The sequence below is a fragment of the Papio anubis genome, chromosome 11 (assembly GCF_008728515.1).
Source record: "Papio anubis isolate 15944 chromosome 11, Panubis1.0, whole genome shotgun sequence".
NCBI lineage: Eukaryota > Metazoa > Chordata > Mammalia > Primates > Cercopithecidae > Papio > Papio anubis.
Genome location: NC_044986.1, coordinates 15,372,446 through 15,389,626, shown reverse-complemented (window position 1 = coordinate 15,389,626; position 17,181 = coordinate 15,372,446). Strand labels below are relative to the sequence as shown.

Below are 17,181 nucleotides of genomic sequence, written 5' to 3'. Positions count from 1 at the left end.
GACTTTGAAAAGATAGTGATTTCCACTTGATTCTGAATCATGCCAGGCCACTCGCAAATGGAATGAGAGATTAGTGCCTTCATTTCTTCCCCTTCCCTTTTTCCCCATACCTACCTTCCCTCCCTCCCTCCCTTCCTTCCTTCTTTCCTTCCTTCCTTCCATCAAATACTTACTAAGTGCCTCCCATGTGCCATGGTTGTGTGAACACAAAGGCAAGTTCTAGACAGCTCCTAGCCTTAGGGAGCTGAGCATCTTGTAGGGGAGATAGGCATCTCTGTAAAGTGTACTATGTGGGAGGTGCCATATTAGGGCAGGCAGGGGTGTAGGAGAAGGAATGGTCAGTCTTCCTTCAGAATGGCAAAGGGGAAACTTTATGAAGGAACCTTTAGAAGCGAGAACAAATAAAGATGAAAAGTGGTTCAAAGGCTGTGGAGGCCTAAGGAGAAGTAAGCTGGAGCATCTATTGAGAAATTCTTGATTCCAGCAGGCAGGCAAAGGGGAGGTTGGTAAAAGCCAGGTGAGAACCATCCTGATACTCATGGGCAGAGGAGGATTTGGAGGAGCTGTTCTAGGGAGAACCATTCCCTTCCCTGTCTTTTCCAGATTTGTTCACTGACTCTCAACCTGTCTTGGCAGCCCCAGGTTGATGCTCTAAGTCCAGAGCCATGGCAGAGGCTGAACTCTGCCGGGCCGTATGTGAGCACTCTCGCCTCTCTGGGTTTTGGCTAGACTAGATGACCTGTAGGGCCCAGCAGAGAGTGACTACGTAGTCCTGGCTCTGAAAATGACACAAATGGTTGATTTCTCCCCCCCAACTTTCCAGAGTTGGCATAATTTGATTGAGAAAGTCTGTACTTCCTTAATTTTGCAATCTTGGAATTTTGATGCCTGTGGGTCCCTGTTCGCCTCTTGACTAAATGAAGAACCATGAGGGTTTTCCTCCTTCAGGGCACAGCCAGGGGCCCTGGAGACACATTTACCTTGCTGATTGACAAGTATGCTTGGATGACACTCAGCTTTCAGTATGGCTGTTTGGTTATGGTTTTCTTTGGAATGTGATAAGAATGGTTTTTTCCTCATATTGCGCTGAAATTGCCAGTTAATTTGTAGCTGTGCTTTCATCTAATTGCGGGAGCTGAAAAGCTAGCTGTCCTTTGCATACATGAAAATGGTGGTATTAGTAATTGGGTTGTCACGTGTGGTGTAATATGTGGTTTGGAAGCCATTATAGGATTAGAGGCAATTTGGAGATTATCATCTCCATGACATCACCTATGGGGGTTGAGACCACTGGCAGTTCCATGCTTTCTGTGATTCAGATGCAGTGGTTTGAAATACACACGGGATAGGTTTTCTGCTTTACTGACCACGACATTATATATATTATGAGAGAGAGAGAGAGAGAATATGTGTGTGTGTGTGTGTGTGTGTGTGTGTGTGTGTGTATGTGTGTGTATAGAGAGAGAGAGAGAGAGAGAGAGAATCTGGATGACTCTATGCCAAACTGTTATCAGCGGTTATTTCTGGGGTGGAAGGTGTATTCTAGAGGTCTTTTACTTTCTTCACATTACTGCATTGCTTGACATCTTTCTGATGAGCAGCATGATTATTTCTAAAGTCAGAAGATTAAAAACAATAAAGACTATATGTGGGTAGGCTGATCCAACCCAAGACCTCATCCTTCTCTTTTTCCATTTTTAGTTCTAAATAATGTTGAGGAATTTGTCATTACTGTTTCTACAATTTCATCTGAAGTGGCATCCCACAGAACTTCGGTTCCAATTATGGGTTTTTAGGATTCTCAGCCTCTTTCTGATTTTCAAGGTGAGAAGGGAGGGGGTGTGTGAATCCTTGGACTCAGCCCTGCATCAGTTCTTCCTCCAGCTCCCCCTTGTCACTCACCCTTTGTTTTCTCCCCTCTTGGGGCTATTTCTTCCTTCCTGTGTCCCGCCTCTATGCTCTGCTAATGTGTTGGGAAAAGCTGGAAGAGGATGACGTTTTCCAAGAGTTAGGTGGCACACAGAGAAGGAGCAAGCCAAAGCCGCCCTGGTGCCAGGCTGGTCAATTCTTTAGGTGTTCCTCAACAGGAAATAGTTCAACTCACTAGGGCACAGGCACCTACAGCCATCCAGGCAAGCAGAGGCTCCTGCATCTCAAATACAGGGGCCCCTAGTAGCCCCAAGACTTATTCAGGTGGGGACACTAAGCTCCAAGGCTGTCATTTGTAAACGTCTTGAAATGAAAATAAGTAAACTGACATATCAGCTCTATAATAGAGTACTACACTGCAATGAGACCGAATGGTTTACAAATACTTGCAAAATATGGTTGACTCTCACAAACATAATAGAGTGAAAGAAGCCAGATGCAAAAAACGAATCGCTTAGTCAATGATTCCATTTCTATAAAGTAGAAAGACAGCTAAACCCGATGCGGAAGACAGTTACACTGTCAAAGTCAAGAGAGTGTTTCCCCTTGCAGGATGCACAGTGATTGGGCCAGAGAATGAGGGGCATTTCTGGGGAGGTGGTTATGTCTGTTTCTTGTTCTGAATGCTGGTTACAGGAGTGTGTTTGAGCACATGCCTACTTGTACTTTTAAATGTAATATATATCATAATTCAACAGAAAGTTAAAAAAAGCTAAAGAGTCATGAAGAAAGACCATAGGAGCATCCAGGAATGTATAGTACACAGGCAACATTGTGTCTAGAAATGCCAGCGAAGTAATTGAATTTAAAAGGATGTGACCCTATAGCGTTAATGAGTCAGGAAGCCCTATGAGACTGGATGTTTTGCTTTCATTTATGGCCATTCAAACTTATCTATTAATGATGATTTTTTAAATGCTAATGTTTATTGAGTGCTTACTATAGCTATTATTCTTCCATTGTACACATGGGAAATTGAGATTTAAAGAGTTTACGTAACAGGCAGGGCTTCTTTCTGTGGCAGCAGGGACTGAGGCCCACTTCCTGGCAATGTCTCTTGGAAGACAGCAAGACCCCAGAGAGAAACGGCTATAGGGTGTGTCTAGGCACAGAGGACCAAAGTCAACCTGGCAAAACTTCCCATGTTCCAAGTGTGGTATCTCAGGCTTGAGGGAACCACCCTGGGAGGGACAGTTGATGTCTCAGCTGTAATCTTTGTAGACTGATAACAGGTAGACCAGATGCTCCACATCTCCCCTCTCACTACATAAGATCCTGAAATGGTAACATAACCCAGGAATGGGGAAGGCTAAAGGTCAAATGGGGGTATGCTAAAATCAGAAATTATATATAAAATGGATGTTTAAAATACATGAAACATAAACATAGCAATTATATTTCTACATGCTTGAATTTGTGGACTGAGATTTTTACCTGCCTTTATTATGTTGGCATTTGAGATGTCTGAGGGCTGAAGCCATCCTTTGATAGGGCTCATACCTTTGCATCTTCAGAGGCCATCTCCAAGCTCTTGAATTATGTATGTGTGTGTGTGCGCGCACCTACGCACGGGTGCACGTGAGCTTCCAGCAGGGTCCTCTCCAAGTGGATACAGTGGGAAAGTCCATGTGTTTTCACTTTGAGACCATGTATCCCACAGTTCCCCAAAGTCTGTTTTCAGATGCTTTTAGCATGACCAGTTCTTGAATTTTCTTAAGAACCACATTTCATGTGATTCTCTAAATGTTAGAACTTCTTTCACCCCCAGACCCAGCAGAACATTTTCATAGGGTTTCCATTAAATGACCACAATGAAATGTGCATCATACTATATTTGAGAACTCTCACTTTACCAGTGGCATACTCTTCTGCTGTCTGTGAGGCTTTGGAATCACTTAAGTATGCCTCTAATTTGTGCTGCTCTTGGGAGAGGTATCAATAGTAAGAGATCACTTTCATAAGCGATATCATATCCTGATTGAACATTGCCAGGGAATCTTAGGCCACTTGGTGGTTGCATTTGCCTTAGATCCAATTACAGTTGTAAAAGTGGTTTACATTAGAAGTTCTGACTCTAGGATTTGATCATTATAAGGAGGATAAACCACCAAAAGAATGTGAATTGCCTTCACTAAAAGGAGGTAATAGCGCAGAGAATATTTTTTATATTTCAAATTAGGAAAACTAGGCTCTGTGTTTTTCCAGGTAACTGCTCTTTAACTCACTAGTCAAAGCAGTATAATGTCCTCCATTTTGTGGGCCTATTGGGACCCTCCAGCCGAAAAGGTTTTAGCTCTCGAATAACCAAAACGGCCTTCCTAAGAGGGCCTCTTGCAGCCCAGACCCTGCGACCTGAGGTCCTCAGGTACTGTATCTAAAGGCAGTTTTACTATGCTTGTTCTGAGTACCCAGAAACTTGACAATGATCCCCCACCCACCTTCCCCTCCAATGGAACTCTTTACATGTGCTGTAATTTTTCTGCCCAAAGCTTTGCAACAGAAGCATCTGTGGCCTAGATGCCCCAGTAAGGAGGTCCATATGTAGCACTTGGATGTCGAATATTGAAGACATGACTCTCTCTAAAGGCTTTGAAAAGTCATTGTCCTGGCTGGCAGCCAGGAAAGGGTCCTCGCCACTTCACCACTTCACTCACAGAGCCTGCAGACAAATGTGACCTTCAGTGCACCAACCACTTCTCCCCATTTCTGAGCAATTTAACCTATAACAACACATTTCCTTGTTCATTGACCTGGAACCTACAACTAAGCAAGGATGTGAACTACTCAGAAGGAAGGGTGGAAACCCCAGCTTTCCTTAGAAGCCTCTGGTTACCCAATCACACCAGCTACCCAAGCTCTTAGGCAACCACTCATCCAAACTCACTCTCCTGCCGCTGCAGAGGGGATGTAAAGAAGAGCAAGCAAGAAGAAAGGGAAGGAGGACAGACACAGCTAGTCGCCTCACCCACCATCTTCTCCACCTCCCTAGTCTTGTACGGGCAGCAGATGAGTCATCGCGGGACCTTGCAGATGGGCCACTCAGTGTGGACCAGGGTAAACTGTAGGGATGCATCTTTGGTAGGAAAAGCTATGTGTGTTTTTTTGTTGTTTATTTGTTTTTGGGTTTTTTGTTTGTTTGTTTTTTGTTGTTGGTTTTTTTAAAGCAAACAAACATTCTTTTCTAACCAGTTCATACTGGAAAGTATTTTGGGGGCATAGGATTATATATGTATCAACATACAGACCAGCAAAATGGTTTGAAGACATTCACAGTAATGCCTTGCCTCTTTGAAAGAGATTTTATCAGACATATTTGTGGCAGGTTTTGGTATTTTACAAAAAGAACAAGAGGTCCCATTTAGTTGATTTTCCACAATACCACAATTGCTCTTTTCTTCCTTCCTCCCTCCCTTCCTTCCATCTCTTCCTCTAACTCTCCTTCCTCTCTTCTTTCCTTTTTTAAATGATGATAGAAATTACATTTTATCACCTGCCTTCTAAATAATGACTTTTTTTTTTTTTTTTAGAAATCCAGAGTCGAGCTGCAAATGAGTATTCTTAGTTGCATTCTATATATGGGAACTTTAATGACTCTCCAATGCTAATTTAACTAAAAAAATTTTAATTGCCAATTACTTTTCTTAAAACTGCAGAATATCAATTGTTAGGAGGTGGCCAATTTCAGTGAGACAGAGTCCTTTCCAATTTGCTAACAGAATTTTCAATTCTAAAGTTTCAGCTTCTGATTCATACATGGGATAATGCCAAGATTCTGAACCCAGCCCATTTAGAGCTTCACTCCTAACCAGCAATGTAGCAGCAAATAAACGGTTGAGTGTGCACCTTCCAGTCTACATCCAGAGTGATAGGGGACTTCCCCTGCTTGCTGAGCACAGGGAATTTTCATCCTGAGATGAGCCTTGGGGGAACCACTCCTGCCATCCACAACGACAATGCCCAAACTCAGAAGAAAGCCAAGGAGCCTCTCGCACTTACCAGCTGTAATGCTGAGCGCATTACACAGACAAATCAGGCCCCCCAAAGTAATATGTTTTCACCTCACAGTGAGCAGCGTTTGAATTCAGGGAGAAGGAATGTGTATTAAGAGAGCAGGTTAAAAATCGACATTATCCCAGACTTTCATGAAATCAAAATGATGGCCATGATGCTAAATTATTATAATGTATTTATTACCAGGATTGCTTTCATATTTAACCAATTTGGCCCATCTCGAGACCTGTTTTAAAATGCACCACCTTGCCCACCTTTCCCATTTTCATATGAAAAACAGGAAAGCAAAAACTAATTTACTCAGAGAGACACGGCGCCTGTTTGCCCGTTTATCTCTTACGGACCACCCCTCAGTCCAATGTTGACAGTACATGATATTCCATTAATCTGCCTAATGAAAATTTAACCAGTGTTATAAACAAATAATTGGCTATTATCCTCTCAAAGATCCCGAATAAATTACTTCTGCTTATTTCCCCCCTCTCTCAGTTCTCAAAAGCTAGCCCTTTCTGATGGATGTCACAGGGAGCGGGGGCGTGGGGGAAGATCAGCCTCATCCCACTCTGGCTTTCTCAGCACTGCTGTCATTGTCACCAACAGACTCCACTCTGGGAACACCCCATAATAGGAGATGGGGGTAGCAATGGGACACAGCCCCCACCTGTGGGTCACAACTTGGCCCCCCTTTAAAAACTATTCCCGACATATCTCTGTCTTCCCACCCTCCTTTGTTTCTGCTGTTGTCTTTCATTCTGTCTCTCATCATCTTTCTTCTCTTTTCTGTTCTCACTCTCTGAATTCTTGGTCTTCACCTCCCATCACCAGCCCAGCCACATGCCCGATACCCCATCCACATACTTGTCTTACCGCTTCATTGTCATAATTGTAAGCTTTAAACACAGGGACTGCTTTAAAATGAAACACTTACTGCCGAAATGGTTGGCATATGCTGTATTCAATGACTCAACTAAACTATTTGGATAAGGTACAGGCCCTATTTGTAGCATTATGTTGAATCAGGCAAATTGAAGAAATCTATTTCAAGTCATTATTGCTATAAATGGGTCCTGTCCCACAGTTCCACACAAAGGCTGGAACAGTTTGGCTAGATGGCAGGATATTTGGAGGAAAAATTTGAGACAGTGCTTGGAGTACTGCGTTGCCTTTTTTGACGTAGTCATCTCTCTTCTCTAGTAGATAAACACTTTTTTGAGGTGGGGATTGTGTCTTGTTCATCTATTTCATTAGCACCTGACACAAAAAAGTAAGAAGTGAATGAATGAATGAAAGTAAACAGTGTGGGCTCTTTTAAGGAAAATTTCTTTTAGAAGCAAAGGCAATAAAATGATCATAGATTTGAAGATTTTATTTTTTCATAATGGTCAGCCTTTCTCATAACCCTTCAATTTTCTAATGCCTTCAAGTCCCACAATTTATGCTGCAAGTTGAAAAATTGAATTTAAACACCAATTTACCTTCTCTTATAAATGTTTAGTGAAAATATCAGTACTGTTCATTATGAAACAGTGCAGAAGAGAAGAGGGTGGTGATTTTAAGACTGTGGCTCTCAACTCTTAAGAAAATTAACAGATAAATAATTAGACCCATTAAAAATGTTCAAGAATATAGTAACTGTTACAGACTAAATTTTGTCCTCCCCAAATTCATACACTGAAGCTCTAACCTCCAAGGTGATTGTATTTGAGCCTATTTTTATAGGGCTGCTGTCTGAACAAGGAGAGGAAGCAACACCAGAGATTTGTCTGTCTCCATGTGTACATAGAAAAGAGGCCATTAAAGAAATCACCTAAGAATCTTCTTTAATGCAAGTGCCTAGGTCCATGCTTAGATTCTGACTTGATGGACTTAAGAATCTGCTGCTGTGTCAAACACCCCTGGAGATTCTGATACAGGCAGTTGGGGGACAACTCATTAAGAACTATTGCTAAGCACCTATTTTGTAATCATCAAGAGCTTCTTCTTAGGCTGGGACTTCCATGTGTGATCAGCAAGAGATTAACATCTTCAGAGAAGACCCTTGGGCTCAGTCTTGGACTGGAGAAGGGGAAAGAGGAAGCTTTCATGTCCTGTTTCCTGTTCAGGATAACTGGGGCCACCACTTCAGTTAGTCCTTCTTCAACATGAAACTTCATTGCCAATGTCGTTCATTCCATCCAGGGGCCATTCCACCTTGCAGTTGAATATTTGATCTGGAGCTTATGAGAAAGGTGAGGACTGGAAATCTTGAATTAGAAGAATTCAAGCAGTAGTTTCAGTGATGTGTTATTTTCTTCCAGCATGTAAGTTTCCACAAAATAGTTGTTCAGGTGTAAGCCTGAGAGGGTATCTGTCCCACTGGGAAGATAATACCAATAACTGCATTGGTGCTGGTGCTCCTCACACTCATGATCTAATTTGATCTTTACAATAACCCTCTGAATATGCTGGGCAGGAACTCAACATTCCCATTCTACAGATGTGAGAGCTGAGGCCCAGGGCAGGCCATTGAGAAGCTGTGTCACAGTCTTCAGACAAGAGTACCCTGACAGAGTTTCTGATGGAGATTCTGAGGGGTGGAGGATGGGGGCAACAGGACTTTAGGATATCAGGGTAACCCTGAGGAGATTAAGACATTGTGTGATTGGTTCCCTTGGCAGACACTAAGGCCCAATGTGGATGGACATAAATGAGCCCATCAAGTTGAGTTAGACTTTCCCATTAATGCAAATGGCGGGTTACTCAGGGATAGAACCTCAGCCTTTCATCTCAGCATTCCATTTTTACTAACACAAATATGCAAAGCTACCTCCCAGGATGGTTGAGATAGCATATGTAAAGCATATGGCCTGACCCATAGAAAGGGCTGGATTACTGATAGCTGCTATTATGGTAATTATCATTCTGACCCCAGAAACATGTATACTGCCCTCTGGGATAGTCCAGCCAGGCCAGTGTGAAGCAAAATTGCAAAGCAAGTGTGATCGTTGCAGGGCAGAGGGCCTTTTGGTGCCCTCAGACACCACAGCTGGGGTTATGGTCCCAGCAAGGCTGCATGCAGCCCTCCCCTAATCAACAAGGGCACTGTGGGAACTGAGCTTCTCAAATGGGAAAAAAGCCTGAGAGAGAGATTCAAGGTTGGTTTATAAACATCTGAAGGTGTTCTATGGTCTGAAGAACAGCTAATGAACAGAAGTGAATATTTTGATTAGTCCAGGCTCAGTAGGAAAAGTCTGGAGACCATTTTTTCCAGTGACCCAAAAAGCAATAAAAAGACTGAGTAATTTGATCTCTGAGAATTGGTAAAAAAAATTTTTGAATAAAATCTAGCTTAATTCTGAAAAACAATAAACTAATTTCCTTCACAGGAGCAATCATTCCCATTGGTGTGGGCAAGGAAGGCAGTGGTAACTCATTGGTGAATCTTTTGTGTTTATAGGAAAACCTTCTGGGATTCAGTGTCCAGCCTCAGGTGCAAACCTCATCATCAGCAGCTGGCTGAATGTGAACTGTCTGGCTGTGTTGGAACAAAGACTGAGCTTGGCTGGGCATTAAGTTCTCCTGCCTCCTTTTGTCCCATCCCTGGCCTGATTAGAATTGGGAGAGCCACCTATTATCAGTGATCTTCTCCACGTAACCTGTCAGCCAGACCAGCCCACTGGGGCCTAGGATGCAATGCTGATCATCTGCGGGCCATGTCTTAGATCTGTGATTTGAATATTGGTAAAGGGCATGATCTTCGGGAACGTTTCTTCTCTCATCCCAGGGCTTCCAACACTGGTTTGAGCATCACTGGTCAAGAGTTAGAGAGAGTATGTAGGAAGACATATGGCCTTGGAAAATGATTTTTCCAACATGTCAAGTGACCACCTAACAGCAATATGAACAGAGCTAATATGTATTACCCATTTTCCGTATGCCAGGCACTATTCTAGGTTCTTTCATGAGCTTAATTCATTTCATTATGAAAATAAACTTTCGAGGTTGTTACTGGTACTATCCCCAGTTTACAGATGAGAAAATTGAGCCACAGATTAGGTGACTTGTCCTAAACTTCACATTGATTTAATGATGGTCAGGATTTGAACTCAGGCAATCTGGCTCTAGTGGTCATGAGTTTAGTCACTACCCGAAACTGAGTTTTCAATCATTTAAAACATCAGCTCATTCCAAAAGTCTGTTCCATAGCTTCCCTAGGAAGCTGTCTCATTCCTTTGACCAGCCTTCAGAAATGCATGAGCTGGAGTTTCCTCCTTCTTCTGGTAACAAAATGCCAAGCATGCATCAGGAACATGTGGGTATTGCCCAGAAACCACATGGCCTATCATATGCTATCCCTCATGATTTATTTTTATGAGTCTAGTAAGTGGTATCAGCATTGTATATGCATGTATTTATATTTGTTAATTTAATTTATGCAAATGCCTCATTTATGTAAATCATATACAGATCCACCTTCAGAATATCTTTAGCAAAATAACATGATCAAGATATTTAGGAACCTGACATATATAATCAAAGAATGCAAATGATTTTTACTACATGTTCATTATGCCATAAAGTTTGTAAGATGTTAACAGTCTGGTTTCACTAGAGCTTGCTTTGCAGTGTTTTGGTTGGCCTGTCTTTCCCTCCTGCCCCATCTCATCGCTCCTTGGATGGCCAATGCGAGCCAGGGTGCTGCTGGGAGAGAGGAACTCTGAGCTGCAGCAACATTTGAAGCCTTGCTTTTTTATTCACTTCTGAGGGGTGAGGTTACAGTGTGTAAACACAATACTGTATTTCATAGCTATCCCGGGGCTTTGGGCTTGATCCCTCCATGATAGTGGCGTCCTCATTACCAATTCATGATGCTGCCAGGCAGTCATCATGAATAATCAGCTTCCCCCTAAATCTGGACCATCCGTTCTGAGTTTCTGGCATGTTGCTTCAATGGGAAGTGAGAGATTTTTATCTCATTTCAGGGAGGAAACTCTGTGTATGACTTTATATCCAACTCTGGGACTAGATAAATGCATTTAATACTGTGGCCCTAAGAATAAAAGGTGGTGAAGAGTTCTAGAGGTTGGTGTTTGTACTTACACATTCAGAAGGCCAGGAAAAGGGGTGATGGGAAGACCTAACGTGATCTGTCAATCATACCTCAGGACCCAGAACATTCTATACAGCTACTGCAATCGTGTAGCCTGAAGGAGCAACATTGCTACTTACGATGAAAGCTAAAAATATGATCTTCCATAGTAAAGTAAAAACTTCTTATAGTAGCCGGCCGTCTTCCCCACCCACTGTTTGCTTAGGAGAACCACTGACCATCACTAAATACATCAAGAAATCCTTGTTTCTCTGTGCCCTGGAAGCTGCTACAGAAAGAACTGCCCATATGAGAAGCTGTGAATTTCCACCTACAGAGCATGCATCCTCAGGACCTTCTGTTTTCAGCTCATATTTGAACCCTGTTGGTTTTTTTATCCATGGCATCTTAACGTGTCTGATATGGCTCTACGGGTCACCCAGACACCCTGGCGTAGATGGACATTTCTGGTGCTCTGGAAGATAAGTTCCTGTGTTTTCATTTGAGGTGCTCCCAGGAACCAGAAAACTTTTTTTTTTTTTTGTATACCACAGTGTATTTATTTATTTATTTATTTATTTATTTATTTATTTATTTTATTATCATCATTATTATTATTATTATTTGAGACAGAGTTTCACTGTTGCTGCCCAGGCTGAAGTGCAATGGCACTATCTTGGCTCACCACAACCTCCACCTCTAGAATTCAAGTGATTCTCCTGCCTCAGTCTCCTGAGTAGCTGGGATTACAGGCATGCTCCACCACTCCCTGCTAATTTTGTATTTTTTGTAGAGATGGGGTTTCTGCATGTTGGTCAGGCTGGTCTTGAACTCCTGACCTCAGGTGATCCACCCGCCTCGGCCTCCCAAAGTGTTAGGATTACAGTCATGACCCATCACACCCAGCCATGTTTTTATTTTGTTATCCATCGGTACATGCCTGATATACCCTCCCATTTTGGAGAAAATCTATCTAGCAACTTTTGTACAAATTTCATTATAGACAGGAACGATTTGATTAATGTAGATTATACTGCTAGCAAGTAAACATTTCTAAAAATCACTTGACCACCACTTGAGCTGCTCACAAAGCTCTTTCCAACACCTGTCTTGCCACTTGGGACAAACAGTGGAGTTCACACAGACTAGAACTTGAAGCAGGTGAACTAAACTCCCTCAGGAGCTCCTGCAAAGGGGTGAAGGGTGGGCAGGTCAGGGAAATGTACTGATTCTTCACAGAAAGCAGCACAACATTCATGTTTTTCTAAACGGGGAGAAAATCCACTTTTAGTTTAGACTGAAAGAAATTCAGCATGGATCTGCCCATCACCATGGCTTGCACGGCACATTAAGACAGCAGACTCTGGGCTATTCGATCACGGCTACTGTAACGGGCAAGTGCTCCAGCCAGGGGACCAGAAAGCAGGCAGCCAGCATTTTCAGCACTTAGTGGGGATGAATGGAGTCTTCCAGATCATACCATCATAGTCTACGGACAGCCTATAAATTGAGTGTTGAGCATTTAAGAAGTCAGAGGTACAGAACCTGGACTCTGAAGTCAGAAAGGGCCTTGAATCCTGTCTGTACCACTGAGGCCTCTAAAAGTCTCAGTTTCCTTGTCTTTAAAATGGGTATAGTGGCACATGCCCTGTAGAAGATTAGCTGATTCCATTCCACGGGGTTTGGGTGAAGAGGACCACGGGGCCCATGGAAGAATATCACACAAACTTGCAGAGCACAAGATGAGAAGCCAAGAGCAGGCTGAAACAGAGTGTGTTTCTTTGGCCACAGTAAGTCGTGGTCAACTCTAATTTCTCTCAGTATTTCCCTCAGGTCCAGCCTCTTCCCTATGCCTCAGCTGTCAGCCCAACCTGCTTGTCTTGTAGGCTCCTTACACTAAACCTGTTGAAAACTAAGCTGTCGCTTTGCCAGTGCCTTGGGTCCTGTTTTCGAGATTGACACCATCATCCATTCAGTCACCCAAATTGCAAGCCTAGGAGTCATTGCAGACGCCTCCTCCTTCCATAACCCCATGGAGTTAATCATCGACTAAGTCCTGTGATTTTGCCATCAAGATAGTTCTCAAACATGTCCCTTCCTCTGTCAGCTCCTCCGTTCCTATGACACTGCCTCTGGCTGCCACCATCTCTTTTCAGCCACTGTCCCACTCCCCATCTATGTCCCTTGTTTCCTCTCTCCATGCTACAGCCAGAATAATCTATTAAAAAACAAATTTCACCACGTGACTCCTTTGTTTAACTCTTTAAATAGCTTTCTTTTGCCTGGTTTTTGATCGCTGTCTCATTCCTTTGATCAGCATTATTTATGTATTTATTTTTTAGCATTATTATTATTATTATTATTTTCTGGGCAGTGTGGAAGGCCTTGGGTATATAATGTGAGCATGTGCCTGACCTGTGCTGATGGAGAAGACAAATATTTACCACCGAATCACGGAAATAAAGGCACAATCATACATGTGGTGAGGGCTACCAGGCATCAGGTAGAGTAATAGACCTGAAGACAGCAGGCTCAGGGAGTCTTTGGGGACTGAGGCTTCCCTAGTGCCCCAGAAACATCCTCCCCTTCCCCTGCTTTGCAATTTATGGCTCAAAACTTATGACATGTCTGTTGTACCCTCAGTGCTCGCCACTGGTTCTTTCTTTTGTGCTTTCTTTTCCTGCCATTCCTACTACCTGGAGGTCCCTTCCTCCCCTCCCCACCTGGATAACTCTCATTTTCCCTGACCATCTGCCAAATGTCCTATCCTCCAGCAACATGTCACTTCCTCCAAAACATTGAATTCCCTTCCTTGCTTCCTTCTCTGTGCCCCCTGTAATAGACAAGAAACACATCTCTGAGTGCACTAGAATAACCACACTATGGTGTGGTGTGGTTGTTATAACTTGCCTGTCCAGGGAGTAGCACTTTGAAGACATTTGATAAATAAATGTCTAACTGAATAAGTAAATCAATATTTATGTATTTGTCTCTGCACCCCATTCGGCTGTAGCTTCCTCAAAAGCAGGAACTATCTTTAGCCAACTGTGTATACCCAGCACCTTGCATGTGTTTTGGGAAGAAAATATGTCTCCATAAATGAATGAGTTCTCTGAAGATAGTAGCCAGTGTCCTCAAATAACGTTCCTCCTTAGTTTGTTTGGACTAAGTGATTTACTTTTAGGGGAGGGAAGTGAAAAACACCAATTTTCTTCCAAGAATTTTGTTTCAAGGACTCCGCAAACCAAGCAACAGTGACACCAGAACTTTAGCAAAATGGTCCATTAAAACAGGTGTGTCTGGGGAGGGGACGGTGACTTTGCCAGAACCCATCCAGCACTTTAGCCATGGTTGTTTGCATGCAAATAAATGCATGCATCATTTATTTTCAGCCTTTGATAGCCTCCTTTGGGCTCTACCTCCTTGACAAAGGTCAAGAAATAAGAAAATAAATGATATTCTCTTCCCTCAGGTGGCAAATAACGTCTTACCTCTCTTCAGTCCCTGCCTCTTAACCTCCCAGTGATTTTATTTTATGGTCCTTTAAAAATCAGTGAATCTCAGAAATCATGTCCAGGGCCAGTTATTTCATGGAAAAGTGATTAAATATGACTGGAACATTTTAATTGCCAGGAGACCTATTATCTAACTCAAAAAGAAAAAGAAATAGCAGTTCACAATGTCCACATTAGCTCTTCCCAGTGGATTTGTTTGCAAATAAGCGCCCAGATTCCCTGTCCTGGAGCCTCCAGGAAGTTCCCTCCCTGTTGATGGGCAGCTGTCTTAGTCTTTTCCTTTTCCTACTCATTTTTCTCTTCCTTCCTTCCTTCCTTCCTTCCTTCCTTCCTTCCTTCCTTCCTTCCGTCCTTCCTTCCTTCCTTCCCTCCCTCCCTCTCTCTCTCTTTCTCTCTCTCTTTCTTTCTTTCTTTTCTCTCTCTCTCTCTCTCTTTCTTTTCTTTCTTTTTTTTTTTAGAAATGCGGAGAGCTTGCATCCCGCCTCTGCTAACCTTTTGACTGCAGGCTAAAGAGATAATTGGAATTTTTAAATATATTGCCAATATGAAGACAAGGCAATTTTGACATTAGTAAATGCTCGGCTTTTGTCTGAGTTGGAAAACACCAGGCAAGCAGGTTTTAGAAAGCCTGTGTAGCTCTCCCAGAGCAGCCAGATGCGAGGTCTAGTCCAAGCACAGATTTACTCTTGATTTAATCCCCTCTGCAAGTTGCCATTGCCCACAGCTGCCTACCACACATTGACTTCATGAGAGCTTCAGAGAGTCCCTTGATGGAGAAAGATGGGTGACCTTGGGCACTGGCATCTGGCTAGGAGCTGTGGGGATTCAAACCCTGAGGCATTTCTGCTAGGAAAGAAGGAAGGAAAGAAGGAAGGAAGGAAGGAAGGAAGGAAGGAAGGAAGGAAGGAAGGAAGGAAGGAAGGAAGGAAGGAAGGAAGGAAGGAAGGAAGGAAGGAATGAATTAAAATGAACCCCAACCCCTTGCAAGGACTGTAATTCAGACCGATTTTGATTTTGCAGTTTTTGTACAATATAGTCAAGATAATGTGGTTCACAAAATCCCCTTGAAACAAACTGACCAGAAAAAGGACCTGTATCTTTCTAAAAGGAGGCTCCTTTTCTCATCCCGAGGTATGAGGGTCACCTCAACCCCCCTCCACCCCCCAGGTCATGGGTCCCATCACGAGACAGGTCCCCAGGGATGGCCCAGCTGCCATACAGTGCTCAAGTCATCCACCTGGACAACGGACACCAGCTGACATAGAGCTCAGCCCCAGGTTCTCCTTGATACCTGCAGGGGCCCGCTTTGGACAAATAGTAATCACAGCAGGGGTCCCATACAGCCAGACAGATGGCCCATTTTGATGTATTGCCTGAACACAACCTTAGTTAATGCAGCATCAGGAATTGGCAATAGCAGGTATGCTTTTCAGTCACCCAACAGAAACAGTTCTCTTATTAATAGCATTAAGGGAATTCTCTACTTTGTAACATCTATGTGTAGCTTATTAAAAGTACTCTTGGCTGGGCACAGTGGCTCACACCTGTAATCCTGGCATTTTGGGAGCCCAAGGCGGGTGACTAGCTTGAGCCCAGGAATTCAAGACCAGCCTGGGCAACATAGAGAGACCCCATCTCTACAAAAAATAGAAAAATTAGCCAGAAGTGGTGGTAGTCCCAGCTACTAGGGAGGCTGAGGTGGGAGAATCACCTGAGCCTGGGGAGGTTGAGGCTGTAGGGAGCTGTCATCACACCACTGCACTCCAGCCTGGGTGACAGAGCAAGACCTTGTCTCAGAAAAGAAAAGGAGTCTCATTGTCACATGTCATGTATCATACTTGGAGCCAAATTCAAACAAGCCACAGCAAGTCCAATTTTTAAATTTTCTTTACACCATTGCTTCTCAAACTTCAATGTGCACGTGAATCACCTGGAACCTTGTTAAGATGCAGGCTGATACAGTAGGCCTGGGGCCGTGCCAACATTCCACCTCCCTAGCTAGCGCCCAGGTGATGCTGATGATGTTGGTCCACAGACCACATGTTAAGTATGGAGGTTTCATAACAGCACATGCCCAGTGGCTTATCCAATATGACAAAAAGCATCAGTCCCTGGCATGAGTTCCTGCTGAGGACAGAGTAAGGACCTCATGTAGGACCACATGGGAAAGTTTAACAATTTGGAAAGAAGCATTGAAAAATCACAGTCCAACCTACTCTAGAACAACTCCTGTGGTAAGGTGAAGGCACTGGAGGGTGCGGGGTTGAGCAGGTGGAATTTCTTCAACCATTGAGAAATAATACAACTTTGTGCAAGGATTGACAAAGTGTGGTCTGTGGGCCAAATACAGCCTACTATCTGCTTTTAAAAATAAAGTTTTGACCGGGCACAGTGACTCACGCCTGTAATCCCAGCACTTTGGGAGGCCGACGCAGGTGGATCACCTGAGGTCAGGAGTTCAAGACCAGCCTGGGCAACCTGGTGAAACCCCATTTCTACTAAAATACAAAAATTAGCCATGAGCCTGTAATCCCAGCTACTCTGGAGGCTGAAGCAGGAGAATTGCTTGAGCCTGGCAGGCGGAAGTTGCATTGAGCCGAAATCGCACCACTGCACTCCAGCCTGGGTGATAGAGCTAGACTCTATCTTGGAAAAAAG

General features: G+C 43.3%; 1 long non-coding RNA gene across 4 annotated transcripts in view; it reads right to left on the bottom strand.

The window, feature by feature from the left end:
• Nucleotides 1-5,484: 5,484 nt before the first annotated feature.
• The window catches only part of LOC103887762, a 69,101-nt gene continuing 57,404 nt past the window's right edge, over nt 5,485-17,181 (bottom strand). For all 4 annotated transcript variants that reach the window (XR_002524464.2, XR_004176884.1, XR_004176883.1 and 1 more), the window contains one exon: nt 5,485-7,191. This is a non-coding gene — a long non-coding RNA (uncharacterized LOC103887762). The remainder of the gene's footprint in view (nt 7,192-17,181) is intronic.